Source organism: Solea senegalensis, linkage group LG3 (genome assembly GCF_019176455.1).
Source record: "Solea senegalensis isolate Sse05_10M linkage group LG3, IFAPA_SoseM_1, whole genome shotgun sequence".
Classification (NCBI taxonomy): Eukaryota; Metazoa; Chordata; class Actinopteri; order Pleuronectiformes; family Soleidae; genus Solea; species Solea senegalensis.
Window position 1 is genome coordinate 17,623,109 of NC_058023.1, and position 11,489 is coordinate 17,634,597.

Genomic DNA, 11,489 nt, shown 5'->3' on the forward strand with positions numbered 1-11,489 from the left:
TTCTTTGAATATACAATTTATACAATACCCCACAACCCCGGTACCGAACACCATGGAGGCTTAACACTTTGTTATTGTCTGATGCCGGATTCAATAAGTTTATTGCAACCTCAATTGACGATTTTATGGTCACCAACCGCAATGAGGTTGAACCTGTTTCTTATTCTCTATTGTGGGAATCACTGAAAGCATTCTTACGGGGCCAAATTATTTCTTATTCTGCACACTTAAATAAAGCTTGTGCTGCCAAACTTAAGGGGCTCTTGATTAAAATTGGTGACATTGATAAACAACTTTCTATTAGCCCCTCTCCTGTCTTACTTAAAGATCGTGTTGAATTACAAACTGACTTTGATGTCATATCAACCAGTGAAGCAGAGCGCCTTTTATTACGCTCTCGTGCTACATATTATGAACATGGCGACAAAGCGAGCCGTCTCCTAGCCCACCAATTGCGTCGCCAAACCGTCTCTCGCATGATTCCTCAGATTAAAGTCTCATCGGGCTTGCTACATTGAGACCCTAATGCTATTAATTCAGTGTTCTGTTCATTCTATTCTTCATTATACGAGTCTGAATCTCCACCTGACACCTCAGAAATGGGTGATTTCTTAGATAGTCTTAATTTTCCCAACGTAAGCCAAGACTATGCGGAAAAACTTGATGCACCATTAACCTTGGAGGAAATTAATTTTGCCATAAGTACTATGCAGAATAATAAGGATCCTGGCCCAGATGGTTATCCTGTAGAATTTTTTAAAAGATTTAAATCTAAATTGGCCCCACTGTTGCACTCTGTATATATGGAATCATTGGAAAATGGCTTTCTCCCTCCTACTTTAAAACAATCTTCCATAAGTCTGCTTTTGAAAAAAGGTAAAAAGATAAAGATCCATATCTCTGCAGTTCTTACAGACCTATCTCTCTGATAAACGTTGATGCTAAGATCCTTGCTAAGGCTCTTGGCCGCCGTCTAGAAAATGTTCTCCCATACATAATTTCAGAGGAGCAAACTGGATTTATAAAGGGACGCCAGCTTTTTTACAATGTGCGCACTTTGTTAAACATCATCTATTCCAAAACTACTGCTTCAACCCCTGAAGTAGCTATTTCTATTGATGCTGAGGAGGCATTCGATAGGGTTGAATGGGATTACCTGCTTGCTGTACTGCGTAAATTCTCATGGATACGGCTTCTTTACACATCCCCACAGGCCAGTATTTTCATCAATGGCATTCAGTCCAGATTTACTCTGTCTCGTGTCACTCGGCAAGGGTGTCCTTTATCTCCCTTACTTTTTGCTCTCGCTATAGAGCCTTTGTCATTACATTTGAGGTCTTCCTCTATTTTTACTGGGATATCCAGATTAGGAATGGAATTCAAATTATCCCTTTATGCTGATGATTTGCTGTTATATGTCTCTGACCCTGGCCGATCATTACCAGCAATTTTATCCTTTCTACATAAATTTGGGTCTTTTTCTGCCTATAAGGTCAATACTGCTAAAGTGACTGTTATCCTGTTAATGCCTCAGCACTACTACTGGATCAAGCTGACGTCCCTTTCAGATTGAGCCCCTCTGGCTTTAGGTATTTATGGATCAATGTAACTAGATCATTAACCACTCTTTCGTCTGCTAACTTCAGCCCATTAATGGCTGAAATTAAATCTGACCTGCAAAGATGGAAAAGTTTGCCTTTATTGCTTGTAGGAAGAATTAATACAGTTAAGATGAATATCCTGCCCAAATTTCTGTTCTTTTTTCAATGTCTTCCTCTTTTTCTACGCTTTTTTAAGACCATTGATCAGGATATTTCTAGTTTTTTATGGTGTGGTCCCAAGAATACGCAAGTCCATCCTTCAGAGATGTAAGCTAGACGCTGGACTTTCCCTCCCTAATTTTCAATTATATTATTGGGCTTCACATATACATAAAATCTCATTCTGGACAGGATAATCACACCCCCTCTGGTGTAAGTTTGAGGTAAAGTCTTTCAACACACCCTCTTTATTGGCTTTTCTTACCTCTTCTGTTTCTACTACCCTCCCTGGCCTCCCCGATAACCCATTGGTGAATTCCACCCTTAAAATCTGGTACCAATTCAGAAAACATTTTCAGTTCGTGTCCGCTTCCACCTCGGCTCCGTTACTGAGGAATCACTTATTTAAACCTGCTCTAGCTGATCCCACTTTTTCAATATGGTTTCACAAAGGCCTGGACAATTTTAAAGCTCTCTATAAGAATGGTATTTTTCGTAGTTTCTCAGATTTAGCATTGGAGTTGGAACTCCCACCTTCTCATCTTTTCCGATATTTTCAAATTAGACATTGTGTAAAATCTCTGTTTCCAGCTTTTCCGTTTCTACCCCCAGCTCAACCATGGGACAAGCTCTTTTGCTCTGATTCCATTCAGAAGGGTTTAATTTCCAGAATTTATACTAACCTTCTATCTTACGACAGCTCGCCTATCACTAAAATCAGCGCTGCCTGGGAAACTAAGCTGGGGCTGGTCTTTGGTGACAATTGGTGGGACGCAGCTCTGAAAAAGATCCACACAAGCTCATCCTCTGCCCGTCTCTCACTCATACAGTTCAAGGTTGTGTACAGAGTTCATTTTTCCAAGGCTCGTCTGTCACAAGTTTATCATACTGTCAATGACATTTGTGACAAATGTCATACCTCTCCTTGCAATCTGACTCACATGTTCTGTTCTTGCCCATTAGTGTTATCTTTCTGGCAAAAGTTGTGCAACACCATTTCCAAAATACTTTTAATAACTGTAAAGGCTTATTGCCATATTTGGATGTACAGAGGATTATAGTAGATACAACTCTGTGCAATTAGATATTATTGCTTTCACTTCTCTACGGGCAAGGCGACATCTTCTTTTCTACTGGAAATCTACTACAGCTCCTTCCAGTACCCAATGGCTCCAGGACGTTATGTCCTTTCTGAAGCTTGAAAAAATAAAATATTCACTGAGATCTGATTCTCCTAAATTTTATTCTGAATGGCAGTCTCTCTTGGATTTTTCCAGGTCTCTTCCATCCTTATCTCTCGATTGACTGATCCCCCTGTAGTTAGTTTGATTATGTTTTGTGTTACTTTATTTATTTATAATTTTATCCTTTTGTTTTTTATAAAAAAATATATAAGCTTTATGAGTATTTGTTTGGATTTTGTTCACCTTGAAAGAGGAAAAAAACAAGAAAGTAATATTTTAGTAATATTTTTTTTTTCTCTGTGTTTTCACAACTGTGGCTTACAGTGATATACAGTGTTGTTGTTTTTTCCAAATGTGCCATATTTCTCAATAAAAATATTTAAAAAAAACAAAAAAAAACAGGGGACCTCCCACTACTACAGTGAAACTGTCTGCAGCCATTCTCACCTCATGAGTGTCTGTTTACTGCCAAGCCTGTCTTTGATTCTTTGTATGTGAAATGATAATTTAACTTTAATGTTATCAACATTTAAACCTTTCTCTGTGATAGAAATATTAAATAATAATGGCCACTGGAATTATAAGAATAAAACAATGTTTATTTTCAAATTAGAAGTAACTTGGCTGCATGCAATAATCTCAAGTACTGCAGTATTAGCAGCAACATTACCTTTTATCTGGGATTTATAAAAATTAAAAATAATTCTCAGTTACATTTTAAAACTTGATTAAAATGTAATTGGTTGTTGGATTGTTGGTGGTATAAGATAGGGCCGTAAATGTCTTTTTCTTTACTATAGGAGTGTGAATGTCGCTCTATACTCAATACAGGGGACTCATTGTGAAGTGCAGCATTTCAATCTGTACAATGTCCAACTCCACTTTTAAACTGTGCATAAACCCAGTGTAAAGAAAGGTGCAGCATGTTCTGCATGGGGAATATAACAGTGGAGAAACGTATCCGAGTGTTCCCCAATCAGAAGCCCTGGATGCCATGTCAAGACACTCCTCAAAGACGGAAACACTGCCTTCAGGTCTGGAAACAGAGAAATTAATGCTGCAAGAGCTGACCTGAAGAGAGGAATCAGGAAAGCAAAAGCAGAGCACAGACAGAAGATTGAAAACCACCTCTCTAACAGCAACCCCCGACAGATGTTGCAGGAAATCCAGCAGATTATAAACTTCAGAGGACAGACCAACACAGAAGTGAGCTGGAGCATCGCACTAGCGGAGGAGCTAAACTCCTTCTTCGCATGCTTCGAGACCTCTGCCCAACAGTCTGCAGCCACACCACCCCAGCCGAACCCCCCATGTATAGAAGGGATGCAAATTGTTTTCACTGTAGGAAAGTAAACATAATGTTTCCGCCCGGTCTCGAACCGGGGACCTTTCGCGTGTTAGGCGAACGTGATAACCACTACACTACGGAAACTGCTAACCACTTTGAAAACTGATGACAGTACAGAAACTGATTTGCATAGAGGTGTAACTATAAAAATAGGTAAGCATTAATACGGGTTTATGTAAACCCATTCTTAATGTTTCTGAGTAGACACAGTAAAGTTTAAATTCTACCAATCTGATGAGGACATCAGAGAGAGAGAGAGAGAGAGACGTGAGGGCACAACGGAGATGCATGGTGCAAATGTGACCTTTTATAGATTTAATAATTTAAGTGTGTAGTTTTCAGTGTCTAAGAGACTGTCTGCTCGACACTCGGAACCCGGACATTGGAGCTACTGTTGTTGGTTCAGAAGTACAGTTCGAGAAGTTTCAATGCGGGACTTCTGGCGAAGCTGCACAGTTTTAGCTTAGCCCAGCTACTGAGCTACTGAGCGTGTTGTTAGCATTCGCTATCAGAGCGAACGTATTTAGCCGCGAGAAGCTAAACCAGCTCCTGATATCGGCGGTGCCTTGTGGTCTCAACGCGGGAGCATAAGGATTCGGCATCGGACGCTGGCAGTGTGTGTGCGTGTGTGTGAGTGAGTGAGTGAGTGAGAGAGAGACTCGTCATCGTTGGACAACGTCCCGGGCTGTGAGGGTGGCTCCATCTCTGTTCAGCTGTTTGTCTTCAGTCTACCTGTAGTGTCGTCTGCTAGACTCCGACCGCGGCCGTTGTTTGGATTGGAGGTAACACTTTCCCTTTGCTTTTCCTGGATCATTCGGAGTAGTTGGATTTCCGCGCACTCAGAAGTCACCATATCAGGCCTGTAACGAGGTTATTTTGTTTGCCGGCTGTGTGTGTGAGTGTGGGCCCACTGAGTTGTGTTTGAGTTTATTAATGAAAGTTAATGCTGTTATGGGAATTATGTACCTCATGTAATACATGAAGACATATGTTCAATGCAACCGTTTGATGTGACCTGCGACCATTGACCCTTTGTATTGTTAATGTAACTGTTCGATGTAACTTGGGACCAGTGACCATATGTATTGTTTTAGGAACTGTTTGAGGTAACTTGTGAATAGAGACAATTGGTCTGCGACTCAGGGCAAGGTGATAACAAACCCACAGAGGCGGGGGTCTGCACCTTATGGCAGGGTGATAGCTGACCCATTGAGACAGATAAATACCTTGTGTTTCCTCGAAGACAGGGAGTCTTCACTTTGTAACTGGCCTGTGTGTTGCTTTGTTAATGCTCCTCTTGTACAAGATTAAACCCTTGTTTGGACACTGAGCTGACTCCGATCTCCTTCCTATGGATCTCAACAATTCTTATGACACATGCACTGAAGCCTATGAGAAGTTAAAAGACTGTCTGACAAACGCTCCAGTTTTAGCCTTTGCTGATCCTGGCAAACCACATACGCTGCACGTGGATGCTAGCCTCTTGGGGCTTGGAGCTGTTTTGTATCAAGAACACCTGAAAGGGCTGAGGCCGGTGCGTACTGACAACAACCCTCTAACTTATGTCCTTTCATCAGCAAAGCTCAACGCTACAGGGCATCGGTGGTTGTCAGATTTGTCAGTGTATGATTTTGACATCATCTATAGACCTGGCAAAAATAACATTGATTCTGATTTGTTGTCCCGCATGGAGCCAAGGGAAGAGGAAATGGAGTGGCAGAGCATCTCTCAGGCTGGAGTCAAGTCAATTTGCCAGCGAATCTGCGTGCTTGGCTCATCTGCAGAGCTTGGAGCGACACCTGATTGCATCCTTGATGTGTATGCATTCCCCACACATCTTCAGCTGAACTCACTGGAACAAATGTCCAGACAGGACTTAATGGCAGGCCAAGTTCAAGATCCTTTGATAGAAACTACTATACAAGCTTTGAAGTGTGGAAAGTGGCCAGACAACCCTGAGTTGCTGCCAAGAGAGATGGGGAAGCTGGTCATGACTCATGATCTGCTAAGTTCAAGGCTGTGGTACTTAAGTCAATGCATGATGACCTAGGCCATTTAGGAGTCGAGAGAGTTACTGATATGATCAGGAGCCGTTCTTCTGGCCAAAGATGTCAACTGAGGTTGAGCAGTATGTGAGAAACTGTGGAGAGTGTGTTCTCAGGAAAACTCTGTCACAGGGCTGCACCTTTACACCAAATTGTAAGTTCTGGGCCTATGGACCTAGTCTGTATTGACTAATGTGCTTGTCATAACCAACCATTTTACAAGGTATGCCCAGGCTTTTACCACACAAAACCAAAAAGCCCTCACAGTTGCGAAGGTCTTAGTAGAAAAGTTTTTTGTGCATTATGGCTTGCCATCCCGGATACATTCCTATCAAGGCAGAGACTTTGAGTCTTGACTCATTAAAAGCTGCTGAAGATACTGGGCATACACAAGTCACGGACCACTCCGTATAACCCACAGGGTGATCCCCAACCCGAGCGGTTCAACCAGGAAAAGAAGCGGCGATGGAGTCAGCATGTGGTACATCTGGTACATGCATATAACAGCACTAAGTTCGATGGCACGGGATATTCCCCATATTTTTCCACATTTATTTCTTGGATGTATGTTTTGGGACATGTCCAAATGGCAAATTGGCTCCAGAGGCTTCTAATAAAAGGCACCAGCAAAACAAAAGAGCTTATGACAAGAGGCTCCGTTTTCACAATCTAGAACCTGGTGACCGAGTATTGCTGAAGAATGTTGGATTAAAGGGCAAAGACAAATTGGAGAATCACTGGTATGATGTTCCTTATGTGGTGGTGGATAAGATGCCAAACTTGCCCTTCTACAGAGTGAAGCCAGTGGATGGGAAAGGAAAGTTTAAAACTTTGCATAGAGATAATCTCCTCCCTACAGGAGATCTTGTGAGGATCCTGGTGTTGGACAACACCGAGGATGTGCCAAAGAGAGCAGCTACACAAAGTCGTGCCTTCAACAGATGCAAAAGAAGCATCACAAATCACACTATACCAAGGGAGCCAAATACATCAACGGACTCTTCTGATCTGGAGTGTGAATGGCCGACTAGACCCTACAGGAAGTTTGTGGAAAAGATCATTCAAGGGAGGGGAAGACACAGTGCTGATGGATCAGAGCACTTGGAAGCCACCTGTCCTTCAGATGGACGTCACTCCGAGAGAGGTGACTCACTTGTAGATCATGGTCAAGATGTTGCTCTCAAGACGGATTCTGAGCCAGAGCCCATCTCCAGTGAAGATGCACAACCTCAGTCGAGCTGTTCTAATGTACATGTGACACCAAAGTCAACTAGGCCAAAAAGATCATTAAAACCAGTGATGAGACTTACCTATGATGAGCCGGGTAACGCAAAAGATCAGCCTATTCAAGATTAAAGATTCAAGAAGTTTTTATTGTCATTATGAGGACATAATGAAATGTTTGCAGAGACACAATGAGGTACACAATACAATAGCAAAAATAACTTAGGACTTCAAATAGACATAACGAAAGGCTAAACCCTTAATTAAGACCCGACAAAAGACTTGACATTTAAATGAGACTTAACACTTAAGACTTAAGACACAACAAAATATAAAACCCAACAAAATATAAAAGTACAGTGTGTGCAAAGTAAAGTTTATAAAACTACAAAGTGCAGTTTAGTGCAACATGGTCCAGTTTTATTGAGAGTTGAGCAGGGGTGTGTGTGTGTGGCTGCTTGTGTGTGTATGGGGGGCATGTATAGAAGGGATGCAAATTGTTTTCACTGTAGGAAAGTAAACATATGTTTCAGCCCGGTCTCGAACCGGGGACCTTTCGCGTGTTAGGCGAACGTGATAACCACTACACTACGGAAACTGCTGACCAGTTTAAAACTGATGACAGTACAGAAACTGATTTGCATAGAGGTGTAACTATAAAAATAGGTAAGCATTAATACGGGTTTATGTAAACCCATTCTTAATGTTTCTGAGTAGACAAAGTAAAGTTTAAATTGTACCAATCTGATGAGGACATCAGAGAGAGAGAGAGAGAGAGAGAGAGAGATGTGAGGGCACAACGGAGATGCATGGTGCAAATGTGACCTTTTATAGATTTAATACTTTAAGTGTGTAGTTTTCAGTGTCTAAGAGACTGTCTGCTCGACACTCGGAACCCGGACATTGGAGCTACTGTTGTTGGTTCAGAAGTACAGTTCGAGAAGTTTCAATGCGGGACTTCTGGCGAAGCTGCACAGTTTTAGCTTAGCCCAGCTACTGAGCTACTGAGCGTGTTGTTAGCATTCGCTATCAGAGCGAACGTATTTAGCCGCGAGAAGCTAAACCAGCTCCTGATATCGGCGGTGCCTTGTGGTCTCAACGCGGGAGCATAAGGATTCGGCATCGGACGCTGGCAGTGTGTGTGCATGTGTGTGAGTGAGTGAGTGAGTGAGAGAGAGACTCGTCATCGTTGGACAACGTCCCGGGCTGTGAGGGTGGCTCCATCTCTGTTCAGCTGTTTGTCTTCAGTCTACCTGTAGTGTCGTCTGCTAGACTCCGACCGCGTAAACGGCCGTTGTTTGGATTGGAGGTAACACTTTCCCTTTGCTTTTCCTGGATCATTCGGAGTAGTTGGATTTCCGCGCACTCAGAAGTCACCATATCAGCCTGTAACGAGGTTATTTTGTTTGCCGGCTGTGTGTGTGAGTGTGGGCCCACTGAGTTGTGTTTGAGTTTATTAATGAAAGTTACTAAAATCTTTAGGGGTTTGTATGTAATTTGAAATTATACGTGCAGTTGAAGTGTTTTGTTCGACTACATTTACAACTTGAATTAAATAATTGATTTGTTTATTTTTCCTAAAAAATGTCTTGTGATATTTCCTCAAAGTCACCATAGTTCATGTTTTAGGATACGGACAGTTAGGTAAAAATATTTTATTCAAAGTTGTATGGCAAAAAGGTGAGTTCATCTAGGTGTATCAGTTGAGTGTGTATTAAAAAACGAAATCCAAATAACTTACTTAAAAAATAGGGTTAAAATACGGTTAATGAACCCAGAAGCCTGCCCTTAGTATGAGGTCTATTGAGGGGAGTGCTACATTTATAATATTTGTTTGTATTGCTGCTATGTTGAAACAATTTCCCATTGGGGATGAATAAAATATTTCTATTCTATTCTCCACCCAACACAAACAAACACTGACACGCACACACACTCACACACACCACCCAAGGACAATGTGCATATATTGTAACAAACACTGTACATACTATCTATTTATCTATTTTATATCCTTTTGCACTGAAACCCTTGTTTTTTAAACTGTACTTTTTTACCTGTACTTTGACACTCGGTTGCTGCTATAATTTCGTTGTACATGTGCAATAACAATAAAAAGGATTAAGTTATGATCTGTGCTGTGTCACGTCACTGTTTCTATGTTGTTGTTTTTTACGGAATTATATGAAACATATTCTATTCATACTATCTTCAAAAACAACCAACAAAATATCATTTACATTACTACTTTAAGAGACACATTTCTCTTGAAGTAGTAATGTAAGTTAATATTAAGACATAAGTAATATTCTCATGGTGGCCATGCAAGCCTTTCTGTCTTCCAATTGTCCACATCAGCCACAGAAAATCTTATGCTACAGCAACTTATTGCTCTGATTAAATGTTTCAGTTCAGTCTCTGACTTTTCCACTACTTGTACTTGTAACAGTCTCAGTAAATTGAAGAATTTTCAGCGTCTCTGTCTCGTCAGCCAGATACTCATGCACAGGAAACTGTCATATGTCTGGCCAGATAATGGCCAGATAAGAGCTTAGAGCACCATGTCTGACCTGCTCTGATGCACCGTTCATTTACATGGAGGAAGCTTCACAATTCCATGGCCAGAGAACATTTGCGCTGTTTGTCTGATCATGACAGCCAATCGCTGCCCAGATAGCTGTTTGGGACTGAGTATGTATACTCCTCACAGAAAGTTCACAGCAAGCTTTGTTGCAAGTTTTTGGAGAAGGAAACTCAACCTTGTACTACATCCTCTCGATTTCTGTCCTCAATCTTTAAAAAAAGAGGTAAGTTCCTAATCTTTACAAATTCCCCTTGTATGGATCTGTCAATTAATTCTGTTGGTATAGCTATGTTGAAAAATACTGGTAGCATCATGGCCTTTCCCAGAGTTACTCAAATGATCGTGTTTTTCATCATGTATCATTTTAAATCAAATTGTTGTTGGTCAAGACAGTGTATCATGTATGTTCTCAAATGGGTTTATCCTGAAAAGGAAGTCATGCACTTCATTGCCTCTGGACAAGATAAATACACATTTCAGAAGAAATTCATCAACAAGGAAAAAAGGTAAGTTTTTAGAATAAAGGATTATTTTATCAATACTGCTCATTAGTACAAAGTGTCACAGAAAATAAAACTCAGATTAATTCTGATTATTGTTAGGCAGGAAGTGGAAGTGGATATTGTTGCAATATAAATCATAGTATCATATGTGTGACTGTCAATGGTAAGATAAAGAGAGGGCAACATGCACACCACTTGCTTTGTCTTTCCTACAGTGTTTACAATTAAATCCTATGAACATTTCCAAGAAAAACTCCCAACTTCCTGCACACATTTATCACTTCTGCAATGATTTATCAAAAAAGTGTTGATGTTTCAGTTACAGAAGACCTACCTAACTTACCTAACTTGTTAGAGAAAGTTAATGCTGTGTAATGCATCCGTTTTTCAGAGCTTTTAAAAAGTGTAGCGCTGCTCCTGCATGTAGTAGTAGCAATGATGCTACTGCTAGTACATCAGAGACAGCAGCTAGCAATACTGCACCTTTAGCATCAGCAATCACTGCTTCTCCTGCACCAGCTCCCTCCATCCTCCCAACAAGTGCTCCCCCAATGCTTCAACTGTATGGACTCAGCACAAAAGCAGAGAGGCTACAGGGGGAACTGTTGACTCCCTGTTAGTTGGTAAAACACAACTTGTAAAAAACCACTAAGTCAAGAGGCAGTGCTGTTAAGTTTCTTTGTGTAAATGAGTTGGGGCTCCGTGGGACTGCAGAAACTGTGAGGCATGATGCAGCTGACGACGACATTGCTTCAGGTCTCTTCCTAAAGCTAATGGAGTACACCTTAGAGAAGGATGAGAAGCTAGCAAGCATTGCAAAGGGTATCCCAAAGAATGCAAA

The 11,489-nt window shown here is 41.1% G+C and overlaps 2 non-coding genes across 2 annotated transcripts; both read right to left on the reverse strand.

The window, feature by feature from the left end:
• Window positions 1–4,303: 4,303 nt before the first annotated feature.
• Window positions 4,304–4,376, reverse strand: trnav-aac. The gene has a single exon. It is a non-coding gene; the product is annotated as a tRNA-Val (tRNA).
• A 3,710-nt stretch (window positions 4,377–8,086) lies between these two features.
• On the reverse strand, window positions 8,087–8,159 carry trnav-aac. The gene has a single exon. It is a non-coding gene; the product is annotated as a tRNA-Val (tRNA).
• Window positions 8,160–11,489: the final 3,330 nt, after the last annotated feature.